Consider the following 10,237-nt stretch of genomic DNA (forward strand, 5'->3'; position numbering starts at 1 on the left):
AGGACATTTGTTGGTAAATCGCTGTCTGCTTGAGGGGCTGTAATAAGTTATTTAATAAAGCATTTACTAATTATGACAAAGCTTGTTATAGCCTCATTAAAATAACAGTACTACAAGAATGTGATACCTTTCTGTTAATGATGGCAATTCTGACATATATAACATAATATTGTAACAACCTGAAAATCAATTTCAACTTGATGACTAATGGTCACGCCTCATTTTTCAATTTGGAATGATTTAATATCTCTTCAATATCAAAGTACCTGCGGTAATAAGGTTTTCATACTAGACACTTTGACTTGTCATGGCAGGACAAGCATTTAAAGTAAGCCAAGCAGAGACTGCCGTGTGCCCCATGTCAAACCAAAAGTCACTTGGTTTGAATGTAACTTGGTTTGAATGTAACTTTATGTAATTTACCTATGGCCATCCTACACTGATATCACTCACATAACCTTGTGTTATATTACATTACGTAACAAACGTATTTATTTAAACCCAAAACATGATCTTTTTTCTAAACCTAGCCAAATAGTTTTCTTGCCTAAATCCAACCATGACAGTTTCACAATGTTAACCATGTGTTATGTTTTAGCTGTGAGTTACATAGCGAAACTTAAGGGTGCCCTGTGCATTGGTATCAGATACCGAGGGGGGGTGACAAAGCATCAGTATTTGACAACCAGGTAATGAGAAGGGGTTGTAATACCAGGCCTTGAACTGTTTCATCTAAATGAAATGCAGCCATTGTTATTGTTATTAGTTACACCTGTGTCTAGCAAGTCAAAATGCCCTCCATAAAATATCTGAATGCTTCAGAGATGAGGAGGCTTGTGTGCAGTGGGCTGTACATGTATATAAATTGTTCATATATGGACACGCGGCGATGTGTGTTTGATATGAGCTCAAGTGTAAGGGTACACTCAACACTCGATGGTTTCTTGGAGTCACAAACTCACCGACAGCGTTGAATGTTCCCCAAGACTTGAAAAACCAAGGCTGACAGCGAGCTAACAACCAGTCTGTCTTCCAGTGCTACAAGGAGTGGACAGCCATGACAGGGTGGACCCAGGGGGATGCTGAACAAGAAGAGACAAGAGCTCTGCAGGTGCATGCACATATTTTAGCCAGTGATGTAGTGGACAGCAAACCTACTAAAACTAGCATTTCTTTCATTATGAAGTAGATGATACTGACATTTGCAGCAACTTTCAAAAAATGCATTGTAATTTTCCCTTTTGTTTAATGCAATTACTCCCATCTCATCAGTGAGGTTTTGAACTCAACAATGAATTTTGTTATAGTGGTTCTAAATAGAATTCTCTTGGAAACGGGTGGGGATTGGTCAAATTTGCCAGTATCATTCTTTTTTGCAGGTACTTTGCAGGGCTTGGTCGACAATGGAAGGTATCAGAAATAAAAACTGTTGTGTGCATCATTTTATAAATATGTCCCTACAGTGCATAATCATGCTATACTTCAGGTATCTGTATAAATGTAATAAAAACTACGCAGAACTACACAGTTAAAAATGCATACTGTACAAGCAGTGCTGTGGATTGTGGGGACATGTAGTGCTGGAAAGCCTTACTGCAATGACTGGGTTGAGGATCCTGGGTTTTCTCTGTGCATGATTTTGAATGTGATGGTGTATGTTTGTCTCAACTGGTAATTAGACAGTAAGTTTTAGTTTTTTCCTCTACCACTGTATGTCCTTTTGTTTAACAATACATTATGTGACTATATGTTAGAGGGACTTACCTGGACTAACCATGTGAAATCATGACAACACAGGGCTCCACATATTGTTGCAGCTGAAAGAAGTGCCAAAAAAAGGACAGTTATTTGGTAACTACTGGTAGAAAATCCTTCCAATAAACAATATGAACATTGTTCAATTATTGCTCAACATATGCCAGAACACTTGGAAAGAAACACAAAAATACATAATGACTGATATTGCCATTAAATACACTTTATTAGCAGTACATTGCATCTAAATAATAGTGTATATTATTATCATATTACATGTGATGGTAAGTGACATAAGTTGACCAACCCCCTCTTTAGACAACTGTGCACATTTGTTGTCATGTGACCATCAGTTCAGGAAGCACCCATCATGTCTATCTGGCTGTGACGGAAAGAAGCACATGGGATTGTTATGAGTACCTATTTACACATAAAAACTTTTTTGCTTGCTGAAGTAAATTGTCAGCATGTCAGGTATAATGACTGTTATGTCAAAGCAAATTTATCCAGGTCTATAAATGTGTATTAAACATGTTGGTGATTTGTCATTGTATAAAACCATGTGAATAATTTAACCTAAGATTAGCCAAGAATTACCAAACTGGGCATTGGCGGCTATGGGGCAAATTGAGCCAAATGCTGTAGGGTAAATTCAGCCAGTGCTCCAGCTTAACCTACCATAAGGCACCAAAGGTAAATACAGCTGAAGTATAAAATGTTTTTTCAATATTGTATCACAGAACCACTTGGATTAATCATATGTTTAACGTTATAGAAAAGCTATTATACCAAGAACCTACACAAGAAGAACCCGTTTGGACTCAACATCACTTGTAGAGACGGAGAGAGTAGCCATTGATGTCAAGACTGGAGAATCATGTCAGTAGCAAAGGACAAAAGTATTGACAGGTCAATCTTGCAGAGGTATCTTTCAAAAATGAGGTACAAGAAGTAAAAACAGTGAGGTACAGTGGAACAGAGGGAAAGGGTCTACACAGAGGAGATGCTGTGGAGAGGGAGCTTTACACACCACATCCAAAAGGCTGCCTTGTTTCTATGCAAGTAAAGCTGCCATTAGAAATGTCAGAAAGAAACACTGCTGTCCCCAACAACTGTGAATTCTATTTTTTTATCCTTTTTTATTTATTTTATTTTTAGTTTTTTCTGCGAAGCAATTATGTGTTTTATTACTTGTGACTAGATGCTAGCAGATTTGAACTCTTTCTTCATCATTTTACATCATTTTGTTACAATTTTTATTTTTACTCCTCAAATCTAAATTGGCTGTCTGTATAATCTGGATGACTACCTTCTCTTAAAAGAATTTTCAAAAATAGTTTCATCAATGGCAAACACTGAAAGATTTAACATTATTCAGTTGGTTTTATGTTGTTTAAGTTAGCTTTAAGAAAAAATATGACTATTTGGAAAAGGAAAATGTATTATTAAATTATAGCTGCTGCGCAGCAATGGTCAGGGCCGGGCAATTTTAGGCAAAATTAGGCAATTCTGAGCAACACACACACTAAAACAAAGCATATCACAACATAGAAGTTACATCATATAATTATGGCATGCCCTTCAAATTGTGGATGAGTGGCTGAAGTGATCAGACTCATAATATACAAAGGAAAGAAAAAACTCAAGAACAAGAAAGTAAGAATAACATTAACTGCTAGCAATTATGAACAAACTGGCCTGATCTAGCTTAAAGCTAAACATTATCCATGGTGACAAAGATGAAAACATTTTTTAAAATGTAAAAGTAGCTATTGGATAGACTCTGCATATTGACTGATAGCTAAGCCAAATAAACAGGGAAAAGAGACAAGGGATAACAGGGAAAAGTGTTGATAAAGAGTATTTGTCTCTCCGCGAAACTGCCTGGATCATAATTATTTTAACCTTAGTAGTCTCTAATCCACATAGCATGATGCCTGAACATAGGACTTTCACATTAGAATGTCCGTTCTGCCTTAGCTGAGGCTTGAACTCACAACTTCTGAGACTGAGGTCCGTCTTCTATCTCACTGAGCTAATTGGCAAGTGACAGTTCATGTGTGGCTTCACAAATTGACTAAGCCAAGCATCAGGGTGCCAGACAGTAGCCATCCATGCCATGGAAAAGCAAATTTCAAAGTGAAAGTTCCAAAGCTGTAGCACATATGGTTGATTTGTTATGAATTTTCAAAGTTTTGAAATTTAGAGGCTTGCTGTAGCGCCACCATCAGGACTATTGTCTTGTGTTTCCAGTTGAGGACATCTGGCATGGGACTGGACCTTTATGAAAAGTTTGGGTAGATTTCTCATATGGAAATGTTGCACGAGCTGAGGCTTGAACTCACAATCTTCAACACCAAGAACCATCCTCTATCTCACTGAGCTAATTGGCAAACAGAAATGTCACATGTAGCTTCACAAATTGACTAAGCCAGTCACCTGTGTGCAAGACAGCAGCTGTTAGTGTGTAAAGGCAGATTTCAAACGGCTGTCAAAAATTCAGTTATTAAGACAAAAATCCGAAAATACACAAATTGCATCTAGACAGCATGGAGATGTTGGTAATTTGTTTTTAACAATGATTTATTGGCTCCATAAGTGAAAAACTGATGTTTAAAAATGCCATTTTTGCATTGACTCCAATTGTTCGCATGAGAGCGAAATTCAAAATGCTGTAAAAAATTCAGTTTTTGAGATAAAATTCTGATATTTTCCAAACATCATCTACCATGACTCCAAAATTTTGTCTTTTTTTTAATGAACATTGAAAATGTATTTAGCAAGAATTTGCAAGTATATGTTTACAATACCGTTTACAGTCAAACATTTTGATGCACTGTAGGCTCAATTTTCGATAAATCAAAAATCTGTGTGGATCGTTTGTGTAGGACAGTCTGAAGATGCTCTGTAGCAAGTTTGGTGTCAATTGAGCAAAAATTGTGGGAGGAGATAGGTTTAATAAGTTTTACAGTTTTTGAAAAAAACAGAGTGATGGACTTCATAATTTGCAATAGGTTTAAATGTACAAAAGTTTCTTCAGTATTGGGGCTACATTTTGGTGAAAGTTGCAAATCTGTAGCACATATGGTTGATTTGTTGTGAATTTTCAAAATTTTGAACTTTAGAGGCTTGCTGTAGCGCCACCATCAGGACTATTGGCCTGTTTTTGCAGCTGAGGCAATCTGGCATGGGACTGGACCTTTGTGCAAAGTTTGGTGATTTTCCTTGCATGGGAAGTAGGATTTCCTCGGAAGAAGAAGAAGAAGAACATGCAGCAAAACAATAGGGTCCTGGCAGCTTAGGCTGCCCGGACCCTAATTATAGACTAAAAGTCTATGGCTCAACTTACCTTACTACCTTACTTAACTTGCTAACTCAGATCATCTTGTCCCAAACTTGGGGCAAGCTGAGCCACAGGAGCACGTTGAAGTCATATTATTTAGGGCTCTTTGTTTTAGAAGCATTATTATAATTTCAATTGATAGGAGACATCTTGAAATAAGGGTAGATTGTTCTTCTGTCTTATTTTTCCTTGCCAAGAGGACAACATAAGTAAAAATTGGCTAATCTTACCCCCTTTACCCTATGTACGTATATTATTATAATAAATGATTATCTGACTTCACACACATGCTCTTATTGTTGGCATATTTGAGCACTTTTATGAAATCAAAAACACAATTTTAAAAAAAGTTTTAAACTTGGTGAGTTTCATCCTGAAGGAATAGGGTAAAAAAAAAATGAATTCTTGTGGTGTCTTTCAAACTAAAACACTGATATTCATTCATGTGCTTATAGTAAAAGAATCATTAATCTGACACAAATGCCAGAAATGACATATTTCCTCCAGCATTTCCTTATATTAAGTGTTGTTTTACCAGTGTATTCAATCTGTGTTTGAGGCAGCTGAGTTAGCCTATATAAGTATAAATGCTGCTAAGCTCATAGCATAGCTGTGATGATAGACAAGGGGGAGTGAGAGGTGGAGGGAGGCGAGTCAAGGGTGGGAGGAGAGAATAAGAAGGGTGGATTGCTGGCTAAGGGTGACGGGTGGGGGGGTTGTTGTCTGGGTGAGAGGAGCGTTGATCGATACTTTCCAGACAGGCTGAATGGTAAAGGTCAAAGGTTGGCCACTCTTGTTTCCTATGAAAGAGAGGCTCTGTGTGTGTGTGTGTGTGTGTGTCTGTCTGTCTGTCTGTCTGTCTGTCTGTCTGTCTGAGTGTGTGTTTTCATGCTCATGTGCAGTGGCAAATATGCATGCATGCAAAACATCGTGTTTTCAATTCACTCCCCATGCAAGTGAAAGGATCCCTCTCAGAAAGCTGCTTTCAGGGGATATGCAGAGTGAGAGTGCGTGTGTGTGTGTGTGTGTGTGTGTGTGTGTGTGTGTGTGTGTGTGTGTGTGTGTGTGCCTGCACAGATAGGTCTATAGTTTAATTGTAATTAAATTTTGTACTTTGCATGTTACTTAATTATTTGCATTCAACATACTCCTATTCACAGTGGCAAAGCATTTTGGTTTAAAAACGTTAGAATTTGCCATTAGGAAAACAAATGAAGAAAAATCTGCAACATAATCAGATGTCCATTTTCTCTGCATTTTTATTTTTATTAGTGGAAGTGTATGAACCGCTGAACAGTTTGAATTCAGCAGCTAACATTAATTTGTGCAGGCAGGTGGTTGGGTGTCTTGCTAAAGGGTACATGGAGAAAAGCTAAAAATATTCCCAGCTGCTGCTGGAATAAAATCTGACACATTTGCCCTACACTACCACATGTGTGTGTGTATGCTCGTGTGTGCCTGTTTGGCTGTTTGTATTCAGCTCCACTCAGACTGTGGCTGTTAACATAACTACATTGCATTGACATGGTGATGACAACACATGCACACACAATCTTCTCCTCAAACTGGACATGTACCTGTACGGCTGAACTCTAATTTATGGGGCGTTAACATGGATATTTGTCCTGGTACATATGCTTGGACACCCACATACACAAATCTAGACAGGTAGAAATGCTAACAACAGCCACACAGACAGTCATGTCTTAACGGCCATGGACCACAGCCTAGAAGCCCAAATAAACATTTAACACCACTGACCTCCGCAAACACACCAAACATAGTAGGACATGCCACACATGCATGCATCTCTTACACACACACACACACACACACAAACACACACACAGTGTTGAGTATTATGTCAAGGTCGCATCATTGAATTCACACCACTTCCTGTGTGTGTGTGTGTGTGTGTGTGTGTGTGTGTGTGTGTGTGTGTGTGTCTGAATGAGAAGACAGATTGTGCAGGCTGGATTGTGAGGTAAATAAAAGGAGGAGGGTAAAGGGAGACACAGAGACATGCGGTGGATGTTGGGGTGGGGGGCGGTCCTCCTTCCTCTTTCCCTCCATCCCTCCTCCCCTTCTCCTTCACTCACTCTCCTACTCACTTGTGCCCCCCCCCCCTCCCCCACTTGGGACTTGAACCCATGACCCCTGGTGAATGAGTTCAAGGGAGGCACTACCATACACACCATTACTGAGGAAACTGCTGGCTTGAGTGTGTGTGTGTATGTGTGTGTGTAATGTCAGAGGTAATGAGAATGGTGATGCCCCCCCCTTTGCTGCTGGGTGTGTGACCAATGTCTGCATCTTACTACCTTTCCCAGACTGGATCAATAGTTAAATCTAATTCATTTCCAGCAGGACACACACACACATACACGCACACACACACACACACACACACACACACACACACACACACACACACAGCACATGCAACATGCATATCTATCAAATATACTCCATAAAAAACAAATGTACACTTGTACAAAGCATGCACATCCGTCACACCCACAGACAGCCAATCACACGAGAAGTCATGAATGAAAATCTCTACTGTGTGAATGTACTCATTGCTATGTTAGCATGCAACCTTAGTGTCCTTTACTACATACACTTATATGCTCAACTCTGCACTAGTTTCCTGCTTCTCTGGGCGTTCCTGCTTGGCATTGCATCATGCATGTACATCAGTGTCGGCAAACATCCACTGACACACTGTCACATCGCATTCATGTCTGCCAGTAAGCCGCCTCTCCCACAGGGTGACAATGGAAAGTAGATGTTAGGGCTGCTCTGGGCTCAGACCCCTGCTGCATGCACAACAATCAACATGGAAAAAATATAGAAAAATAAAGGTGTAAACTCACTTACCCACCATCCTCTTCTGCAGGAGCAGTAGTGTCTTCATCCTTCTTTTCTCTGCATCCCTCTGTCTCTACACCTCCTTATTTACCCCTCCCATTGAAAAAAAACGAGCCACCACTGTCTCTTTCATCCTCTGTACCCATCTTTCACTCATGTACTCTTCCCCAAATCCCCACTCTTCCTTCCTTGTCCTTGTTTTTTCTTCCCCCTCCTCCTTGTCTGCCATTTATCACACTCTTTCCCTTTCTTTTTTTCCTCTCTGGTGCCTCTCCGGTGTCTTCTTCCTGCTGCTGTAAACTGCAGACTGTCTGGTGAAAAAGAGAGTGGAGGGAGAGAGAGAGAGAGAGAGAGAGAGAGAGAGAGAGAGAGAGAGAGAGAGAGAGAGAAGAGTGAGGTCGAAAGAGACCGAGGAGCAGTGGGAAGTGCAAACCAGGACACACACAGCCTCTGTCAGTTTGAATGAATATTGTGCACACTATTCTCCTCCCCCCTCCCCTGCTCTCTCTCCCTTTCTCACTCACTCTGTCTACCAGACACCCCTCCTCCACTCCTCTGTGGCTTTGCCCTCCTTCGCAATCTCCTCCTCCTCCCTCGCTGCTGCCTTCAACATGTTCACACTCTAAGGCTGACTGACATTATGGTACTGCACTCATTGACAACCCCCCAAAACACACACACACACACACACACACACACACACACAAATGCGCACACTTGTCACTCTCCAGGACCCAGACAGTTAACCCTTTTGATGTAGCTGCACATGCTATCTGTTTATATTTATTATTTTACATTGATAGATGCTGTTTTCTAGGCAGCAGTAGGTATATTTTTATATACAGCATATTCCTGAACCGGTTCTCATTTTTGAATTGTTTATTTTCCTTCAGTCTACAAAATGTGTAAAGTTTTTTTATTTTTAAATTTTATGGCAAAAAGGGCAGCTTCAGGTACTATTGATTGATTTGCTGTGTTATAATGCAATTGTAGTTTGTGGCCATATATGTCAGTGTTTAGATTCCCAGTGCAGACCATAAAGGCCTTGACACACCAAGCTGACAGTTGGCCGTTGGTCAGTTTTGGGCCATTGGTGAGCATTTGCCCCCCTTGTCAGTGCTGTATGTCCTGTAGCATTTGGCGCTCATCAGCGCTAGTTGGCCCTTTTCCACCAATTCAGCGTGATAAATTGGCATCGGCAGAGCAGAGCACGTCTGTGAATTAAATTACTCTGATTGGCAGTTCAGCGCAGTACACAAGAAGAGAAACAGGAGCAAGGAAAGTAAACAAAGAGCTAAAGTCAAGAGGGAGTGAGACCAAGACCAACGTTTTTATATGAGGTCAGATTATTTTCTTTATCCATTTAGCTCTTTGGCAGAAACGATTCTTGATGGTTTGTGTTATTGTTCACTAAACATGCCCTGTTCTCGGCATTGACAGTTGTGGTGCTGGGGACACCATACTGGTCGGATATTTCTGATGCATGATAGTGTAAATAACAATATAACAGAGGTGAAAAGTTTCAAATTTTCCAGCTGGAATGTACATGGAATAAATAACCCGGTCAAGAGAGGGAAGGTTTTGACACACCTTAAGTCACTGGCCTCGGACATTATGTTCCTGCAGGAGACTCATTTGAACAATAGCTCACATGGTAGGTTAAGAGCAAAATGGATATGGAAAGTATATCACTCGGACCTTTTCATCCAAAGCGAGAGGTGCAGCCATTCTACTGAGAAAGGGCATGCCCTTCTTACAAAAAAAAAAAAAACACTTGCTGATGAAGAAGGTCGCTACATCATAGTAATTGGAGAAATTCACCACTTTTCCCTTACCCAATTAAATATATATGCCCCTGATATAGATAACCCCATCTAATTAGGGACCTCGGCCGAAGGACGAAGTCCCTCTTGTTTTTGGTGCGTTTATTATTATTATTATTATCATTATTAGGGACCGAGCCCGAAGGCAGAGGACTGCTCACAGGCGAGGACCCTATTNGCCCCTGATATAGATAACCCCATCTAATTAGGGACCTCGGCCGAAGGACGAAGTCCCTCTTGTTTTTGGTGCGTTTATTATTATTATTATTATCATTATTAGGGACCGAGCCCGAAGGCAGAGGACTGCTCACAGGCGAGGACCCTATTGTTTTTGTTGCGTTTATTCTTTATTCTTTCTCCCGCCGCCTCTTTGAACTGGAATTTGACCCCCTAAACATGCTCAAAAACTCACCAAAATTGGCACGCATATCAGAACCGGTGAAAA

The 10,237-nt window shown here is 40.3% G+C and overlaps 1 long non-coding RNA gene across 1 annotated transcript; it reads right to left on the reverse strand.

Moving 5' to 3' along the window:
- Positions 1-1,332: 1,332 nt before the first annotated feature.
- LOC126406137 (uncharacterized) lies at positions 1,333-8,386 on the reverse strand. Its single transcript, XR_007571652.1, has 3 exons — positions 7,979-8,386; positions 2,063-2,137; positions 1,333-1,817 (listed from the first exon to the last, which is right to left on the reverse strand). It is a non-coding gene; the product is annotated as an uncharacterized LOC126406137 (long non-coding RNA).
- Between the last annotated feature and the right edge of the window lie 1,851 nt (positions 8,387-10,237).

Source organism: Epinephelus moara, chromosome 18 (genome assembly GCF_006386435.1).
Source record: "Epinephelus moara isolate mb chromosome 18, YSFRI_EMoa_1.0, whole genome shotgun sequence".
Taxonomy (NCBI): Eukaryota; Metazoa; Chordata; class Actinopteri; order Perciformes; family Serranidae; genus Epinephelus; species Epinephelus moara.